This window comes from Rissa tridactyla, chromosome 7, assembly GCF_028500815.1.
Source record: "Rissa tridactyla isolate bRisTri1 chromosome 7, bRisTri1.patW.cur.20221130, whole genome shotgun sequence".
Lineage (NCBI taxonomy): Eukaryota > Metazoa > Chordata > Aves > Charadriiformes > Laridae > Rissa > Rissa tridactyla.
The window spans coordinates 51,287,931-51,296,219 of NC_071472.1; positions in this window are offsets into that span (position 1 = coordinate 51,287,931).

Consider the following 8,289-nt stretch of genomic DNA (forward strand, 5'->3'; position numbering starts at 1 on the left):
CGGGCGGCCCTGAGGGGGCAGAGAGGGTCCGGGCGGCGGCCTGAGGGGGAGGCCGGGCCGGCGGCGGGGAAGAAGGGAAAGGAAAGGCGGGCGAGCGAGCGGACGGCTGAGGGGCCCGGGGAGGGGGGGGAGGAGGCAGGTGGAGGGCGGGCGCGCTGACAGCCGCGCCGATGTGATGAGTCATGCGAAGGCAGCCAGACGCGTAGGTTCCTGACAGGAACCCGGAGGAAACCTGAACGCACGTTCCCGATTACCTAATCTCTGCCTCAGGATTTCCCTACGCTCATCGTTTCCGGCGCCGGTGTGGCCTCGGCGGGCTCCCGCTCGCCGCTGGGACGGGGCCGGAGGGTAAGCGGGGCCGGGGGCGGCCCGGCCTCACCTGGCGGTGCGGGCGCAGCCGCGGGCCGGCGGAGGCTCCGAGGGGCCGTTTTGCAGTCGGAGCGGGTTAGCGTGAGGTAAACCGGCATTTAAAGATACGGTATTTCGTCAAAAAACGTCCTCTCCGGACGCCCTGTGGTGTGGCAGGGCCCAGGCCAACCCCTCTTCGCTCAGAGATCCCGGCTCCTCACCCGTGCCCCCCTAAATATCCTCCTGTTCCCGGGAAGGGCAGATTTGGGGTCACATGTACCCATTTCCAACACTTGGCAACAAAACTTTTGCCACGAGTTTAAATTCAAGATCGGTCTTTGAATAGTCATATGATAAACGATGCATTACACGCTAACTACACATTAGATAGCAGAGGGAAGTTCATAAGTAGCTAAAGATGTTACACCGAATGAAACTTCAAAGTTATAGCCAGTCAGCGGGAGACAAACTGTAGTTGATATTCTGCTGTCTAATAAACGCCTTTCATTTGTGGAAGGCATTTTGGCTTGTTTTATTCATTGCTGCTGAAAAGCTATTTTCAGAGCTGTCAGGTCCATAAATACTAGCAATGAACAGGTATAATTGCCACACATTTAAAATAGCTTGTACACATGGGAGGGGATGGTATCCTTAATGTCAGATATACCTTGAAAAATGGCCAAATTGCAAGCCTCATATGCAAAAATATTCTCAAATTTTAATGGATTAGAACAAGGACAGTAGCTTGCTGAAACTTGTTGTTCTCTGCATTGTACTAATTACCTCTGCATGTCAGGTGCTGCTGTAAATTTGTTTTCCGTTTGGTGAATTGTTATTTCAGAGTCAAACTAATTTTAGAATATTTCCGGCGACTGCATTGACTGATCATATTGCAATCTTGTGAATATGGAAAAGCCATGAGAGTTAAAAATGTGATTGTCACAGTTAGTCTTAGTCTTTCACAGCCAAAAGCTATTAAAGCAACAGAAAATTGCATAGCTTCTCCTGAAAAGCATATCTCTAAGTATTTTTTTTCAGTATAACATTTATATATTTTCAATTTAACATTAATTTATTTGAGGGGTAAAAAACATTGCAGCTCTTTTTGAAGAGGTAGCCCACAGTTGCTGCTGCTGATGTTGTTGCTGGATTTTGTTTTTATTTTTTTAGGTTTGTGTATACTGCATCATCAGTGAGTCATAAGCCCCAAGAGAATGCATATCAATGCAAGAATCAGAAAAGCAGTTTTAAGTTCCTGATTAGTTGTTTTTCACTAGTAGTTCAGAAGCAGTTGTAGTTTCTAAGAAGCTATAATCCAGATAATAGTGTAATATGATCTCAATTCTAAAAGTTCCTATTATAACAATATCTTAGAGAAGTAACAGCTAATTCAACAAGGTGTATGATCAGGTTCATGTTGTATGACAAAGAGCAATTAAGGCTATCCAGGAAAAGATTCAAAAGCATTTGGATAGCCTTTTTTTTTTTTTTTTCACATTTTGGTTAGTTGTATATTTTTTCAGTTGTTTCAAACAACGCATAAGAGTATCTGAGTGTAATACCTACCCTGTTTCATGTTGAAATGTTAAAGTTACCAGATGTCCTTGATTCATCTTGGCAGTCCCCATGTGCTTTTCATCATTTGTCTAATTGCAAAGGACACTAATTAAAATGAAATAGAGTAGAACTCTGTACTTGGGATACTTTGTCAAGTTTTGGCACTACGGTCAAGTTAGTATTGTTTTGCTTCAATATTAAATAAAGAGCTTATGGCTCTAAGCCATGCTGACATTTGTTCCTGGGAGGGAAGGTGAAAAACCATTCTTATTAACCTGCAACGTGGAACATATGGTAGCTGTGGGCGGTATGGCTAAGTTAGGCAGCCAGGAACCTGCTATCACTTCGCTATGTGGAGACAGTGGGGTGGGCAATTACCACAGAAGGTAGCCACGCTTACTTACTGCTGTCCAGAAAAGGAAGCTCTAGATAAAATGTATTCTCAAGTAAAGCACTCAGCTATCGGAGACGTGTTTGATACTATTATGAAATGTTTTTAACATTTAGTAACTCTGGAAGCTAAATTTAGAGTGCCTCGGTGCACTCTGGGCTGCTGGGTAGCAGCAATATGCATAGTTCCTATGTCATGAGGTTAGGTGGATGGAGTCAACTCACAATTCATAAAATTTTGAGTCTGAAATAATTGGTTTGCAACATACTATCAAATAGAGGATAAGACTCACACCTGACTTGAGAAGGAAACACAGGTGTTTGTATCCTTTCTGGCTACATCACGTTGTTGTTTTTTGGGTTTTTTTGGTTTGTTTGGTTTTTGTTTGGTTGGTTTTTTTTTTTAAGAAGGTTTTACAGTGTTGTTTTGGAAGAAATTTATTTTATTTTAACCTTAAAATGATGTCTTCCTCTGTCTCATTTTGCTGGTGAAAAATAAGCAGGATTTGAGCAGGCCTTGGGGAGGTGACCTGAATTGTATGGAGTGCAAAAAGAAGTGCTTTTTAATTTTTTTGTAACCTTTAGAAGTTATTCCTGTACACTGACAAGTACAAAACATGTAGGGGCATTAAGAATGATTTGACAGTATTTAATGTACCTATGATATATGCTCTGATACCATACAAAAGAGTATAATGGGAAAACCCAATGGTAAATAAATTGCCTTTCTAAAGTGATCTCTGTAAAAAGTAGGGCTTTTGCAATAAACCAGAATTAATTTTAGAAGCTATATTCTGTTTTGCTGGCCAGATGAAACCACCAGAAGAGTAAATATTTCCAGGCCTTTTGCAGTTCTCATTTTGAAGGTGTGTCTACTGTTGAATGTAGTGTTGTACATGGGATAATACATGAAATAATGCTTGCAATACACTGTTGAAAGAGACTACAATTCTTTATATGTATTCACATGATCAATATGTCACCTCGTGAATGTGAATATATATATGTCTGTTCTTTTTATAGCTCTTCAAACTCAATGAGATAATTATTGTTCAATTTACTGAAATAGTTTCAAGTTGCTTAAGAGTAAGAACAGCAAGAATTTGAAAGGAATATAGTGAGAAGACTCTTGTTGACAAGCTGCACCAAGCTCCGGTTAATTTTCTTAGGTTCAGTCTTTGTTCAACTGTGGTTTTAAAAAGTACGGTAACTTCTATTACCACAGTTTTACTGGCTCCTTTACCATAATAAGTACTATATTAGGATGCTCTTAAATGCCAAAGTCCTTATCTCTGTTTCTTTCTCTCTCCTTTTTTTTTTCTTTGTCAAAGAAAAGGGTTTTGAGGTCAAGTCAGCTTTTCCAGTTTAGTAGTCAAATATTATTCTGAAATATCCACATCCATTGCAAAACACAAGATTTCAGGCCTGAATCCCATTTCCAGCTGTCATGGAAATTTCCAGTCCCATTCCAAAGGAAAATTCCATTTTCAGCCTTCCATTCAGACCCCTGTTTAGGAAAGGGGGTTCTTTGAATAGCAATAGTGAGAAACAGGATATTAGTCCATGCCTTTTTAGTCAGATTTGGAAATCTGTTGGAGAAAAGTACGTGGAAGAAAGAACTAATGAAAAGCTGAGCCCTTCAAAATGACTAAAGAGGTTTGGAATACTGTCAAAGCAGATACAGCACAATGTACCTTGTTTCCCATTAACAAAGGCAAAGACAAAATTTGTTACGTCATAAAACCTTTGACTGCCTGATTGAAGTGTGCCTGTAGATTGGTGCCCATGGGATCGCATCAGCAAACACAGCTGACCACAGAACACTTAGAAGTGTGGTCTGGATGTTGTCAAATCATGAGACCATCCTGCAGGCAGGAGCACACCAGAGTCCAATATCTTCTTGTTCAGGTTGATCCACTTCAGCAATCAGTCACTCTTGGTTATCATAATTTCCTTTCACTGCTAAATGGAGATGAGGGGCGCAGACCTTCTGGATATCAGTGAACACCAGAGCGCTCTGTCAGTGTTACTGTGCCAGGCCCTTCCTCTGTACTTTCCATTTTGCAACACATTTCATCTGAGGCTGAAGTCCCACAGTACTGTACTGTGTGAATACAGCGCTACTGGAATTTCTAAACCTGAAGCTCGCTTTTGCTCAGAGGAGGCAATACAAAACGGTGTGCCACTTAAATCCCATTTATACGTTGTTCTAGGGATTTTATGGTGCGTGCATATTCTGCCCATTAGAGGTGGAGGGTGAAGTTCATTCTAAAATGAGAGCAAAGTTTAAGCCAGGCTTGTTAAGGCAGGTGCCTGGTGGGATTTAAAAAATTATATTGGTTCATCTACAGACTTACTTTAAATGACTTGTTCATCATCTTACTGTAAATTAGATTCCTGATTCTGTGATATCCTGCTCCAGTGACAAGACCTTGAATTTTATAGTCATCTATTTAGAAATGTCTCTTAAAAAACCCAACTCAAAACTTTAAAAATATCATCCACTTACATGAGTACCAGAAACCAACCACTATTATGTCCAAACTGGCCATTGTTGCTGTAATACATGTGCTACAAGAGTACAGATAAAATAGACTGGTAGGATTCACAGACTTTGAAGTATGTATGCAGCTGATGCTAACTTCTTTGAACAGTCTGAAATTCTGTGATTTAGCCACATAAATTTGCGTTAATTATACAAAATGATGAATGAATAAATGCCCTTTAGAGAGATACATTTACGTGATGTATTTCATAACAGTTACAGTCAAATGTGTAGTAAGCTTATATAGTAAAAAAAAGTGTTACAAATTATGTTACAATCTCATATTGACATGTTATACTTCATAGCCATAATATTCATGTTAAGGAGACAACTCATTCTTTCATCCAAAACATTTTATTTTAGCAATATATATAATCCAAAAATAATCACTTAGTAAGTGTGGTTAACTATGTTGCTGAAACTGTAGTGGTTCACACTAAATAAATTAGAGTATTAGAACTTACGTGTCATAAACTTAAAACTCTAAAATAATGCAATGCAAGATACCAAACTGAGCAAGCATTCAAACAGTATGTTTGGAGGCTTTAAGAAAAGTTAGAAGCATTTATTGAGGTCTGTAGAGCTTCCTTTTTACTTCCTATATGCATTGCTATATATTTTATATTTTAAACATTCCTGCTTCTCATTGTTTGATACTGAAATGTGATTTTTTAAAATTTTTTTTTAATATCTGGATGCTTCTCTAGTTCCATTTAAATCAATGGCAATTAATTCTTGTCATAAAATGAACAGTATTAGCTATAATTCTTGAAGAATGACTTAGTAAAATACATACTTTTCTATGCATCCTTTCAGCATATAAGCTAACATTTTTACTGCTCGTACAGTGATTGAATATTGCTTTTAATACCATTTATATTTCTATGTAGTTAAAACTGTAGATCTAGTACTCTCTAATAAATAGATAGTGCATATTGTACAAATATTGCTTGCTTGCAGGAAGCAAGACAGTAGATTACAGTTTAGCAGTGGGTGCATTTGTGGGTGAAATTCAGTACTGGGAAGGGGGCCAGTTCCCAGTGATTTCATTCTTCAGTATAGAACATTATTGCCGAAATCTTGCACTAGCCAAGGGAAGCCAGCTCTCCTGACCCTAATCATCCCAAATGACTGGATGGCTAGAAGCCAGGAGAGGTTGGGTACACAGGCTGGGGAGCCAGGGAGAGGGGAAGCCCGGGAGTAGGCAGCAGCTGGCACCAGTTCCTTCTGGTGCAGAGGAGGGCTGGGCAGGTGGCTCGGTGGCCCTAAGACACTGCCAGCTCCGGCAGCCGGTGGCTCACATTCCCCTACAGCCAGGCTCCTGTGTGCATGCTCTTAGCAGGGCCCTTGTGCTTGAACTGCTTGGGAACTACAGATCAACTTGCCTGGTTCTCATCCTGTAAAAAAAATTATTATTTCCCTCATGTGCTCTCTTGTAATATTTGTGTTACTACAATGTAAGCGCTCTATTTATTCAGTTTCCCTCAAGGTACTCTGTCTTAGGACAAGAAAGCATCAAGCCATACTTCAAAACTTAATGAAATACATTTAATATAGAACTAGCACATGTTAAACAGTATAATACAGCTTGATGTTTCTAAATAATTATGATCCCAAGCATGGTAAAGACAATCTCTTCTGAGAAGCTGGAGCACAATGACTCGTCCTTCCAACTTGCATATCTTCAAGTCACTGAAATTCAACAGAAGAATAGATGTTATATTTTAAATGTACTTCTCGCAGCACTGTATTCAAAATTCAACTGAATCTCCTTCCACATTAGTCAACCAGCTTCTAATTGACTTCAGTACAAGACTGATTGTGTAGCTTGAACCTTGGCTACACCTTCTTACCTTCAGGTAAGCTATTTCTTCGTGTTTTCTTAAATTTATTCTAGTTGGAAGCTAGTTGGTTTCTCAGTGTTTCATAATGGAAGAGATGCGGAACACGTACAATCAGGAAGAAATAATTTGTTATTTTCCCTGCCCGAACTACAGAGTTTCAAAGCAGGATTCTGGGCTTGAGAAGAAGGTTACTGTGACCACAGTGTTGTCCTGTTGCCAAGCCCTGTGGTAGATACTGTATTCTTGGTGTGGTTCCTACACCACAAGTAAATGTCACCCCTACCAAATGGAATAATTCTAAACTCAGCATGATAGTTAAAGCTCTTGGCTTTAAGTCCCCTAGAAAACTGGGACTTAAGCAGCAAATCAAACCAAATTTTATTTTTGATTCAGTGCCCTGACATTGGCTAGTTAGAATCTTACTTTTGTGCAGTCATAAAATTCTCTCATGCCACTCACTGTTGTGCACTGATGCCGTGAAATGCAAGAGAATTCCAGGCACATGTAAGAAAATATCAACTTGCCATGGAAGATTTATTGGTGAGGCAATGGTCAAATTCTTTCTTTATACGCAATTCTAAGCCTGGAACAGCTTCCTAGTCTCCAGCAGATGAGAACGAAATCTGGCTCATTTAATCTAATTTTGTCTCCACCAACAGATCCTTCTCTCTAGTTCTGGTCTGCAGAGCTGATTTTTATAATAGCTTCAATATGAAAAAAAAAATTTAGATCTCAGCACAGAGAGCCTTAAGTGCTTCCTTTGGATGTTTTGTAACTCCCACTGTTAACCAGTAACTATGCAATTTTTAAAAATTTTGATAATGATGCCTGAAATACTAGAAGATCTAATGTTTACTCAGACAAAACAATTTATCTTGGTATAACAGGATCAGCATCTCAGCTGGGGCTTCTGGGTGCTATTCTACTACAAACAAATTAAAAAAACCCAGTCATCTGAAATTAATAGTATATTGGAGACATGTCCTTACGCTCCTCGCACATGGAAGAACGTGTTGAGGTTATTAAATCAGAACACAGTAAATTGAGAGAAATGGATTTTTCCATAAATACCAAACACATTAGATAGCAGCTATCACTAGCAACCAGCAGTGCTGCTTAAAATATTGCTACAACACTCTTAATGGATGGTTTTCCTTGTGGCTATGCAGGCGTGTGTGCTGTGCTAGCTCCCCCCTGCTCTTGCACTGCAATACGTAGGAAGCTATTATTCCCAAATGGAGCGTTTGCTTGCTGACATCACATGCGGTAGGATCCTTTTGTTTGCCTGTGTGTCCTGCATTGAAATGTTTGTCTGAGTCACGAATCCCGCCACCTTTCTTCCCCTATGTCATGCTTGCTTGAGAGCTTCTCCCTGACTCACATTTTTTAAATTTTGACACAGCCCAGTTTGCTGCATGACAATTGAATACTTTTCCTTTTAATATTTTATTATGTAATTTATATCTAAACACTATAATGATCCAAAAATCACTGCCACATTTTTTTGCAGCTTTTTGAACAGAGAGGTTTTGTGACTCAGGTTCAGCACTGAATTTTGTTTCAAGGCAAAGTCAGCTTAGTGTTACTAAATTAAAAATTAAAGAT